The following is a 12,950-nucleotide window of genomic DNA, read 5'->3' on the forward strand; positions in this document are numbered from 1 at the left end:
TGGACCACACACATGAACCAGACACCTCTGTGCAATTTATCACTGGAAATATGTGGCCACGTGCTGCCTCGTCTGCTGGTCCACCACTGCCACAGTAGAGTTGTGGCTCAGTCATATGACCACAACTGTGGGGTGAGATTACAGCTGTGGGTCACCTTTGGCTTTCCGTGTCAATACCTGTGCTTGACTCATGGTGGGTTCACCAACAAGTGCCTAGGAAGCAGTATCCAAATTTCCAGGACATGCGATGGGCAACTTTTGGACCATTGACATGAACAAGCATCTGCCATCTATCCGGTGAATGCTTTGTCATTTGTGGTGTCTACGTTACCCAAAATCTTGGAAGTGCACACAACTGATGTTGCTACATGTATGACTAACACATGTCCTCTCTCATTTCCACACTGACTTGCATCTAAGGTATGGACACATTGACTTCACATTCATACAAGCATATTTGCAATAATGCATCTTGTGATGCACACACTGGGTCAACTACTACATTAGTAGCCAATGCACACACATTGAGCCATAGGCATTGAGGTATTGTACTTATGTGCGTCACATTGTTATCCTCTCCTGACGCCACACATGCCCAATTTGTGCAATACATATATGTAGGCCACACATATGGCCATCTAGTGCGTCAGCTCAGAGTGAAAATCCTCTTAATGAAGTAGCGGATCATGGTCCGCAGTAGTATGACATCTCTCATGTGCCCATACACCGTCAAGACCAAAGTGGGTGCAATCAGCCTATCACAGTTGTGTCACAAATGTTACATATCATGAAAATGGTAAAATGACTCAAACCCAGTCAATGCCCTGAAATTTTGACGCGCACGCATCAAAAAAATGACGCTCAAGAGTAAAAAAATTACGCTTATGCCCGAAAAACAACGCATAATGCCCTGAAAACACCATTGACTCTTCCACACTGTACCTCAGAAAATTGTTTAAGTGTTAGACTATTTCCAAATATATGGATGCGGCCTCATTTCTAGTCCTGTGCATCCAAAAAATTGATGCCCAGACTGTATGCGTCAAAATGTTTTGATGCATAACGATAAAAACGGCCGCCATTTTAGGCAGGAAGTGATGTAATAGGATATCCTGTTTACAGATTATGTACAGTGGGATGACTTTCACTTTCACTTTGCAGTCTGTGATTCTTCTAGACTGTGTGGCTGTGTTGAGAGTTTTGTCTGGTTAAATTGTGCTTTCGTCTCCTGTGTGGTCCATTTCTTGTCATTTTGTGAATCAAATATTGTTGTTGTATCCTGTCTGAGTGTTTATTGTGTACAATTGTCTTGTATTGTATTGTCTTTGTTGTTTTTGGGAGTCTGTTGTGGGTAGTGATAATTTGGGTCTAGTCGTGCTGTTTTAGTTGTTTAGTTTAAGGTTTTCATATTCTACTTTCCCTCTATTCTCCTTTGTTCCCCTTTATCCCCTATTTCCCTTTTTCTGCTAAGATGTTGGGTAGGCCTCGTCTGGGCAAGAAGGGTGAGGATGAGCTTGGGGGTTTCATATGGCTGGTGTGCCATTTCCTCCCCCTTATGATTGAGGAAGGTGGGCGGGTGATACAGGGGTATCACACTGAGGCACGGAGGCTCCGGTGAGGCAAGGTCTTGCATCACCTGCAACGCATATATCGGACACCAAGGAATGACCACCAGCTGAAGCACCGCTGGGCTGACGTCATCTCCAGGGAGCAAGATCTGCTGGACCACCTGGGAATTGCGATTGGTGGCCCTGTTGGTGAGTACAAATCATGTTAATGTGCACGATTAAATGTTCTGTAGTGACATCAGATGATTTGTACAATATCTGCCGGCAATGTTGTTGAGTGTGTAGAATGCTTAGGAAACATACAGGGTCATTTATGTACTATGTTAAGGACCACAATTGCTAGCTGTTAGGAAGCAAGTGCTTTGCAAACTTACTGAATACTTTTGCTTAATGTAAGTTGGAGCCGCCTTTGTGTCAAACAGCAACACAAATCAGGAGCCAATTACGTGTAGATATAGGTCACATTTGCCTGTGAGGTATAGAAATTTCCAATTCATTGCCTGCATTTGTTGATGCAACAGCTAGACTCACTTTTGAAACACTACATGAGGCTGAAAATGAGTGCAGGCTTCACGTCAATTGATGATAGCAATGTGGCCCAAACATATGTCTCGTGTGTCTGGAAAGCGATTACGGAAAGCAAAAAATCTTAGGTATTATTGTGGCCCTTCGTCATTTCGGATACATTTCAGATCTGGATTTGGAAATATAGGGAAAAAGTTCAAGCTGCCCTCAGCTAATATCTTAGACTGGTATTTGGGTTTATTGTTCCACCTTTTGTTTAGGGATGGCTGGCCAAAGGTATGCACATGGGTTCATATCTCTATGGTTGGTGCAACTCATCATAGCTGGGCCACATCAAATGAAGAAAATGTAACAACATGAGGGCTCACAACTGTCCCTGCCCCTCTTTACATTGTACCTGTGTGTCATAAATTTGTCATGGCCACAATGGCTGGTTGACTGGTAATGCACTCCTCAAGGAAAGTGGCTTTGGATGTCACTCTTGGACACACATGATGAGACGAGTACACTCCATTATTATGTCTGCTCACTAATAATGGAGCATGTTTGCCACCACATGATAGTTAGGGCCACTGCATGTGTGCAGATATGTGTGTAAAATTCACAGGAGACCCATGGTATTTACATGTTATCCGTGCTATATCGGATGCAATATCATCATGTCAGAGTGGCTTAACTTACTTATGTAATCTTACACATATTTGTCTTTGGAATTGTTGGACAGTGCACAGAATTTGAGCACATTTCTCCCTTACATGCCTTACAGGTGGACCCGCACCCTACACTGTGGGCGAGGTGGCTTCATTCAAGGTCCCAGACAACTCCAGTAAGTGTTGGTATGTCTGTTATGTGTTGTGTTTGCTAGTGATGTGTGATGGACTCCTGTGTGTTGAACACATAGCAAGGTGTGATGCGCTGGCCCATCATTTGTCTTGTTCCATGAGTGGGATTTCATTTTATCACCATTTTTGAGTTGGCCAATGCTTATCCTATTGTCTTATTTAGGGATTCTAGGTCAGTCCTGTAGGCCTCCACAATGTGAATGGGGATGAGTCATGTGGATAACACTTGTATCAGCAAGAGTCGTACTGGACCTAATCTGTGATTTAGTCAGCCTGTCGGACCCACATTCTCCCAGAATGAAGCTGCTAAATGCTTACCCACAGACTTCTGCTTCCCTATTCACTAATGTACTTATTAAACTGTAGATGGAGCTTCCTAGCAGCATGTAGCCCCACATGTAGTGCAACGAGTATGTGGCACTTGAGTGCAATGGCTTAGGTGTGCATGCAAATGAGGGTGTTCTTGCATCTATGTGTTAGATGTAAGTCATGGCTTACTGGAGTATATGATGTGGACAAAGGTCTGCATTTCCAGACATGTTTGGCGCTGGGATTGGTCAAGGGTTTGCTGTCTCCTATTTGTAGATACACATTATCTGTGGTGTGTGTGTTGAGCCAAACACATGTCCAGCTTTCATAAGCTTCCTGGGTGTCCATGTTTTTTTAAATTGTTAGTTGTTACTCCACCCCCACCCTCAAACACAGGCATGGGTTTGTGAATAGTGTACCTAGGACTGATGATACAAGTTTGGTACACAGACATAAAAATTAGTGAATCTTTTGTCTGAACCTAGTATGCACAACCATTTTTCCCACATGAGTGGTATACTAGCAAGTCCATTTACAACTTGCAGATCATGTGGCCCTAGATTTCCATCCTGTACAATGACATTTGTAGCCCTGGCATTGGCGGAGGATGTGCTGCATGATTGTTAGCTGACAACTGGCAGAACTATGATGCCAAAACATGCCAGTTGTTACCCATCTTGTAGGGTTTGGATGTTCTATGTGTGATAGAACCTTTGTAAGATGGCCTGCCATGCTCTTCCTCAGGGACATTCAATGATCTGTATGATGATATGAGCTGTTACAAGTACAGTAGATGTTTTGTCTGATTTACTTCTTGTGCCATTTCACACAATGCAGTTCCTAATGTTATTTTTTCGATTTGTCTTCACAGCTGCAAATATGACACCCATACAGGTGCGGGAATTCCAAAGGCGGGCAATGAGGAATCAGCATATACTTCAGGTAGAGTCTGGGTACTGATGAATGGCCTGCAGATACCGGCACAAACCGGCCTCTGGAGCCTGGAGGGCATTCCCACAGGCCGGCCCTTCTTTGCTCACCACAGCCACCAGCAGCACCACCACCACTACCACCCAGGTGGCACCACCAACAGCTGGGACCGTTGCGGCAACCACCTCAGCAAGTGCTCCAGGCCCTAGCACAGCACCACCTGCAGGGCAGCCCACAGCCATGGACACTACACGGCCCCACACTTCCTCAGCTGGCACCCAGACCACCCCAGCTGCAGCTATTGACCCTGCTGCTTTTGTTGAGATGCAGCATAAATTGGATAGTGTCCTGCAAAAAATGAGTTGCCTGCGGCGGGAATTGTGACATGTAAACCGGCGGGTGCGGTCAATCAAGCAGACCCTCCAGAGGGCCAACCTATAGACATGTTGACGGACATTATTCCCTCCCCTCCGTCCTCTTTCCTTATTCTTATACTTTGTGGGTTTAAGGGGCTTAGTGTTAGGTTAGCATAGGCTGTTAGTTTAGTTAGTGTTAGTGGGTGGGGGGTCCTGATTATTTCTACTGTTTCTTTTTGAGTGTGTGGGTGGGTTGGTTGGTTGGTTAGGGGGCAATGTTGTAGTTCTTGTGTGTTTAAAAAAAAAAAATATATATATATATAAAAAAAACAACATAAAAATAAAAAAATTAGAAAAAAATATAAATTTATTTAGTATAGGATAGTATGTGTTTAGGTTAGTATCTGTTGTCCTCCATGTGACCCGTCTCATAATGGGGGTGGGGGGTTGATGTTTACAACGTTTTGTTAAATGTGATAAGTAAGTTTAGCTTAGGTTAGTTAGGGACAGTTGTGGGTAATAAGTAGTTAGGGTAGATTAGGGTAGGTAAGGCTTTTCCCCGAGTATTCTCTTCTGTTTTACAGTTTAATAAATATGTAGTAAACCCTTTACAGTATGTGTGACATGCTTGTAGATCAGGGCCTTGGCATAAGTGTACATGATTTCTTTTGTATTACAATTTGTGTCCTATGCTACAAACAAATCCCAAATTAGCTGTAACATTGGCAACTACCCCAAAGCAACCTTGCAAAGAATAGACCATTCATTACAACCACCAGTCACAGTTACTATTGATCCCAACGTGTTTTTTTTTCAATAAGTATGTTTTCAATGTCACATACAGTGCTTCCAGATTTGGTATTGGGGACACTGTGTTATGTCTGACTGCAGTCTGATGTTCAAGGAAACCCTTATAAGGTGAGTGGTAGTAAGCACTCTTGTAGTATCATGTTCATGACTCACATAGATCATTTGTTACAATGTTCAGAATGATTACTTATTTGGATGTAAACTCAGACACCTCCATTCATGCAGTTTGGTGACTGTTCGCTTAGATTTGTGGGCAATGTTATATGTGTTAGTTTTGCATGGAGGCAACATTTTGCAGGCACTATTTAATAGCTTAGATATCCCTTGAGGAAGCATTTTTCTGTCTAACACAGCATTATGGTGTATAGTTTCTCGATTCATCAGATATTACCCTCAGGAAGGACAGAGTATGGTAGAATCCAGGCCACTGTGCATAGCTAGCAGACTAAATTATTTCAGGACAGTTGTATTGACAAGCTATGTAATTTGACAGGAGGCAAAATTCAGCGGTCTAGTGCAGGGTTGATGTGTCACATTACACAGAGACAAAGTGGTTGTGTAAGTGCTATTTATTGAAAAGTGCTGTAGTGCTACATGTACATTGTCCATGATTGTGAGTCCATTATAGCGACATCTTCCATTGTGATCCTACAAAAGTGCTAAAGGACAATTCATTTGACATGCTGGGGTGATGTGTCAGACAGTGCAGAGGGACAGGATTTGCCAATGAGTAAGTGAGAGACAATTACAAGGCAGGCTGACAAGATATACAGTGGTTTGCATAACAGTCGTTGAGTACAGATGTTACAAGACTGGCATGTTACGAATCGCAGGACCTTGGTAATAGGTGGCCATGTGGCAGGGACTAGTGCTTCCGGGTAATTTTATGTGTGAAGGTGATCTGTTCCATGTCTTCTTCTTCTGATGTGTGTGTTGCCTCCTCTGTCCTTGGTGGTTGTGAAGGGGCAACACACACCTCAGTGTTTGAAGACATGGAGTCATACATCCCGGTAGCTGCTACCTGTGAGGGTCTTAAGGGCAGTACTGCTGCAAGGAGGATCTGCTGGTTCTTAAGAATAGCAGCCACATCACGATGGTAGGCAGCCATGTCGGCCCTGAGGGGTTCAATGTTGCATTTGTGCACGCGTTTACATGATTGCTGTTGTAGGTGTTGGGTCAACTGTATAACAGCATTGCTGATTTCCTTCAGCCTTTTTTCTCCTTCCTGCAAGATAGTTGTTCGCCCTTGCATAGCTGCTACCAGTTCTTCAGTTGACATCATGCACGAACACACCCCCTCTAGGCTGGCTGCCATAGTTTGCATCCCCACCCGCACCTCCTTGGCCAGCTCCTGCTGTACTCCGACTACAGTTCTCTCAAAGCTGGTGCCTGTGTAATCTGAGTCCTCAGCTGTATTGGAGCTGGCAGGTCTTACAATTGGGGTGGTGGGTGGGTCCTCTGTGATGGCTGCTTGTTCTGTGCTCCTCCTTGTGACTGATGGTGGGGTCTGGAGGGTTCCAAGGACATCTTGGAGGGTCTGGTGGCTGATGTTTGTAAGCTCGTCATCCATGTCATCAGGGTAGTCCTGGACACGCATATCCACAGGAAATCCATCGTCCTCTGCAATGAAATAGGGTACAATTAGTGTGTCTGTGTTGTGGCATTAGTGATGTGACATGCCTGCCTTGTGATGATTTCACATTGTGATCTTGTTTCCTGTTCATTGATACAGTCTTTCAGATGGACATTCTCCCAGGCCTATGTTCCACCTGCATGTCACATGTATTGTGGTAAGTTATTAGACTTGTCGGCATCATCTCCTCTAGGTGTTGGTTTTGGCCAACTAGTGATTTGCCACCTTCTTGTCCTACTCAACCCTCCGTCTACATCCATTCTCATGGTGAGACCTTTCACTGGCTGTGGGTGCTCTGATGGCACTAGCAGCACACTTAATAATCTGGACCTGCCCCATGCTCTGATCTTTCACATCCACTTATATGTAGTTGAAATGTAGTGTTCACTATGCATAGCATTGTTCTGGCACAATATGGATGTCAGCATTGTTGATGTTTACAGCTGATGTAGGGGAATGTGTGGTACATTGTATTGCCCTGATAGTCGTAGCAGTGCCCTATTTCCTCCTCTGACTGTGCAGGTGTATTTCAGTGACCATTTACATGTGTCCTCCCCCTCAATGCTGTTGTCTGATCAGTGTGACATTTGGGATGTTGCATTCTGACCCAGGCACAGGATGGACCCTGATGTATGCTGCATGGGTGTGACCTTAGTGCTGTGTAGCTCCTAATGTTGATGACATTGGGTGATGTTAGCGGCAACTATGGGCATTCACAATTGACAGGACTGCAACATTTGTCTTGTTTCAGGGGATTGTTAAAGTTGTCATCCTCAACCCTCTAATTTAGGTGTGTATGATCCATGGGGACGTTACTGCCATTCGCTACTTGAGCTGCACACACAGCGGAGATGGTAGTGGCAAATGTTGTCACTGTTACATTCCAGTAGTTGGTATGGCTAGAGGTTGTTAATTGGGCCCTAGATCATGTAGGGGCTATAGTGGCTGACGTGTGACAGGATGTCAGTTTGACGTTGTGCTCTTCCCTCCTGGCGTGGCTTTACCTTTGCTACATCGTTGGCATGGCAGCATACCCCCATGGAACTGTTGTTGGTGTTGTGTTATGGTGTGCCCCAGCTTTTCTCTGTACACTCCATGTATATGATGACTTCCATGCATTTTGTAGTCGGTATCCCCCCCCCGGTTGTAGTTGACATTAGTGCATTTTAATTCCCCATGCGACTTACCCTGCATGTGCATTGTCTCCTGGTAGTTTGCACTGTCCTGTCCTTGAATCCCTGTGACAATCTCCTCAGGGATGATGGCTGCCAGCATCTCCTCCATGTGGTACAGGGCCTCCTGGTGTGCTGGACTCCCACCTCCAGTCTCCCGTGCTGCCTTCCTGTTCCTGGCCATCTTTTCCTTTGTCTTGCGCTTGCAGTGATGGCAGTGTTTCTTGCACTTGATTACTGTTCTGCTTACTTCTGCCACACTGTTAATCTTGTCAACAATTTGATGCCATATTGCCTCTCTCCTACTGATTGGTAACTTTGAGGTGACAAACAGTTGGTGCTGGTGTTCCGTCACCTCTTTTACCAGGATTTCCTGCTCCTCTGCACTGAAGCAACACTTTATTTTCTTCTTCTCCCTGTCCTGGTTCTTGTGTGGGTCCTCCTGGCTGGTTCCTGGTCTGTTGTCATCTTGCTGGGGTCTGTACACGCATCTGGGATCCATTTTGGCTCTCCTCTGCTGAAATGGCTGTGTTTATGGGGAATTTTGACACCATTGCATCAACAACGCAGCATATCCGGTTTGCGGTGTCGTAAATTGGCTCACAGTTGTTTCCGCCGCGTTAACGTTGTTTTCCTTTACGACTTGACGCTGCGGTGTGCGTAAAAAGAAATTACTTACAACTGTGGTTTGCGCCGCCGTGTGTCAAAGTATAAATTTGACGCCCGCACGGCGCACAGTAATGTCGTTAGTCGGCGGTAATATTTTTGATGCAAAACTGCGTCTGCGCAGTTTTGCGTCAAAAAGTACAAATATGGGCCTGTATTTGCTGGTTTTATGACTCTGCACACTTTACCACGGCTAATCAATGCTAAAGTGCATACGCTGTCTCCCTTGAAACATGGTAACATTGGATCATACCCAATTGGACTATTTAATTTACTTATAAGTCCCTAGTAGAGTGCACTATATGTGCCCAGGGCCTGTAGATTAAATGCTACTAGTGGCCCTGCAGCACTGATTGAGCCATCAACTTAAGTAGCCCCCTACCCTTGTCTCAGGCCTGCCATTGCAAGGTCTCTGTGTGCAGTTGCACTACCAATTTGACTTGGCATTTAAAAGTACTTGCCAAGCCTAAAACTCCCCTTTTTCTACATATAAGACACCCCTAAGGTATGCCCTAGGTAACCCATGGGGCACGGTGCTGTGTAGGCAAAAGGCAGGACATGTACCTATGTAGTTTACATGTCCTGGTAGTGTAACACTCCTAAATTCGTTTTCACACTGCTGTGAGGCCTGCTCCCTTCATAGGCTAACTTCATAGGCTAACTTTTGGGCAGCACTCATACATTGTTTGAGTGGTAGCTGCTGATCTGAAAGGAGCAGAAAGGTAATATTTAGTATGGCCAGAATGGTGATATAAAATCGTGCTGACTGATGAAGTTGGATCTAATATTACTATTTCAGAAATGCCACTTTTAGAAAGTGAGCATTTCTCTGCACTTAAATATTTCTGTGTTTTGTTGACAGCTCCATGTGCATTCACTCAGACACACCCCAAACACAGGACACCCAGCCCGTTGTGCACACATCTGCATTTTGAATGGGTCTTCCTGGGCAGGGAGGGTGGAGGACCTGCCTTCACACAAATGACTGACTGCCCCTTACTGGGACCCTGGCAGACAGGATTGAACTGAAAGGGGACCTGGAACATTTCTAAGTCTCCCCCATTTCAAGGGCACATTTGGGTATATTAACAGGGCCTCTGCCCCTATCAGATGAGACACTTCCTGGAGAAGAAACCTTTAACCAGAACCTGCATCCTGCCAAGATGAACTGCCTGGCTGCCCAAAGGACTCACTGGACTGCTTTCTGTAAAGGACTGCTGCCTTGCTGTTGCCCTGCTTCCTTGCTGCTCTCTGGCTGTGGTGAAGAAGTGCTCTCCAAGGCTTGCCTCCTGTTCCCTGAAGTCTCAGGACCAAAAAGGCTTCGGGCCAGATGTATCAAACGTTTTAGCATTCGCAAACAGTGTGAATCGCAGAAATCGGCCGTTTGTGAATGCAAAAACTTGTTTTGCGATGTATGAAAGGAATTTGCAGGCCAAAAACAAGGAATCGCAAAAATTGCGAATTATAGCGAAGCAACATGGTTTTGTGTGTCGCAATCTGTGTATCGCAATTTACGACATGAAAAACCGAATCACTATTTGCATATCGCAAATTGCGTGCTCGAATAGCTACTCGCAAATAGAGATTCGGTATTTCTTGTTGCAAATTGCGATACGCAGATTGTGACACGGAAAACCATGTCGCTATGCAATGCATCAAAAAATCGCAAATTGCGAATATTCGCAGGATGGCCTTTTGCACATGCAGTTTACCACGGATTGAAACCAGGTGGTAACCAGGTGAAACCTATCTAAAGAGGCCCAGAATGCCTCAGCCTCTTTTCCACAATGGCTGCACTCTACGTCATGGCGAGGAGAATGAGGATCTTGGCAGGTTTGAGGAGAGGGAGGAGGAGACAGGAGCGCATTTTCAGAGTGTGCATTACCCTTTTTGACCAGACTGAGGAGGAGATTTATGAGAAGTACAGGTTGAGCTCAGCCAAGATACTTGACCTGATAGCTGAGCTAAAACCCATAATGCAGCGCACAACACACAGGACCAATAGCATACCCTCCCATGTGCAGGTATTATGTTGCCTGTACCTACTTGTCTCAGGAAGCTATCAAGGGGTCATAGCAGCAGCTGGAGGGGTATCACAGAGTGCCCTCTCTAGATTTTTCGATGCATTTCTTAATGCCATGCTGAGCAGGATACACCAGTACATCAGATTCCCCCACAACCAACAGCAGACAAAAATAAATTTCTACCAGGAAGTACAGTTCCCCCATGTCCTAGGTGCCATAGATGGGCCACATATTGCAATCTGTCCACCATCGACCATAGAGTATGTGTACCGCAATCGGAAAAACCAACATTCAATGAACATACAGGTGATATGCAATGCCTCCTACATCATAACTGATCTCGTGGCCAGGTACCCAGGGAGCACACATGATTCGTACATCTTTTGCCACAGCGGGATTCACACAAGACTGCTAGCTGGGGAATTTAGTGAAGGATATCTACTAGGTAATTTCCAACTTTACAATGTTGCATTGATGGCAGTGTGATGGCAGATGGCACAGCTACTCATCATACCCTCTGTTCCTTCCAGGAGACAGTGCCTACGCAGTGCGCACCTACATGATGACGCCCTACCTAAATCCTGCAACACCAACAGAGCGGAGATACAATTCAGCACACAGGGCAACCCGTAATGTGGTGGAGCGCACCTTTGGCCTGCTGAAGAGTCACTTCCGGTGCATCCACATATGGGGATACACATCATTATTGGACTTACCTTTGCTGGTGCTGGGTGTGTTCCTGAAGTGTCAATGTCAGTGACCCCACTGACAGCTTCTGGAAGCAGTGTGGACTCCTCCAGGTCTTCCATGGGGGTGGAGGGTGTCTGGGTGGATGGTCCGCCTCCTGTGCTCCTTGCCTTCTTTAGCCTGCTGGCCACCCTCTCCTTGGCACAGGAACGCAGGTCATACCACCTCCTGCGTATCTCTTCCACTGAGCGCTGCGCAACCCCCACTGTGCAGATTTTGGTCTGGATGTCAGCCCAAAGTTTCCTCTTCTCATTCTCGGGTACCTGGAGTGAGCTCTTCCCAAAGAGCCGGTCATGTCTCATGACCACCTCCTCAGTGAGCACCTCCAATTCTTGCTCACTGAATTTCAGCTTCCTCTTCCTCTCTCCCTTCTCCTTCCCATTGCCAGCATTGGCCATGTTGGTGTTAGGTCCTGGCTTGCTCCCACAATAACCTCCCTGGGGCTGGTCTGTGACTCTCAGACTGCTCCTGTGGGTGTGGTACCTGGAAACAGCATGGGCTGACTCACTTCCTGCTTGGAATGTCATCAGGCTGTGCCGGGTAACCATTTTCGCAATTTGCAATTTTCAAATATCGAATTGTAATTTTGTTTGCGATTCGGTATTTGGACCTCGCAAATTGCATTAGCGATTAATAAGAAATTGCTATTTCCGACTCGCAATTTTGATACATCACATTTTGCATGCTGGAAATAGCAATTTCTTAAAATTCGCTATTTGACACTCGCAAAGCAAAATCTTGATACATCTGGCCCTTAATAACAGGTATAATAATATGAGAAGAAAAGAAGCATTGTATGCACATAGACTTTCAAGATGTGTAATATTTGAAATTCATTAATAAGTGTACTTTTCTAACATTCATTTATATTCCCTCAATTTTTGAATAGCGAAATGCTTATGTTCATAAAATATTTGGGGCCAGATGTATCAAGTCCTTTTGCATTCGCAAACGGTGCAAAAATGCCTTTCATCCAGCCCTCTCCACCCAGCATAGCCCATACAACGTGCTCCCTGTGTACTTACCTGCTGGTCTGGAGGACCGTAGAGTAGCGTGTACTGGGGGAGGACACCGTCGACTAGCCTCTCCAACTCCTGAGCAGTGAAGGCAGGGGCCCTTTCCCCAGACACAGCAGCCATTGTCTCTTCCAGACCAAGGTCACAGCAGCACTTGCAGTGTAGGTCCTCTCCTGTCGAAGATCAGGTATCGAGTGATTGAACAGATAGAAAATATCGGTCACGTCCACGGCGGTGATGTCCGCAGCGGTGCGTATCATCACCGCCGGCGCACTTCATCATTGGCTCCTGGGACCCATAGGTTCCAATGTTAACCAATGCAGCATTGCGCCGCGGCCTACGACCGCCTACC

Source organism: Pleurodeles waltl, chromosome 9, assembly GCF_031143425.1.
Source record: "Pleurodeles waltl isolate 20211129_DDA chromosome 9, aPleWal1.hap1.20221129, whole genome shotgun sequence".
In the NCBI taxonomy this organism is placed as follows: Eukaryota; Metazoa; Chordata; class Amphibia; order Caudata; family Salamandridae; genus Pleurodeles; species Pleurodeles waltl.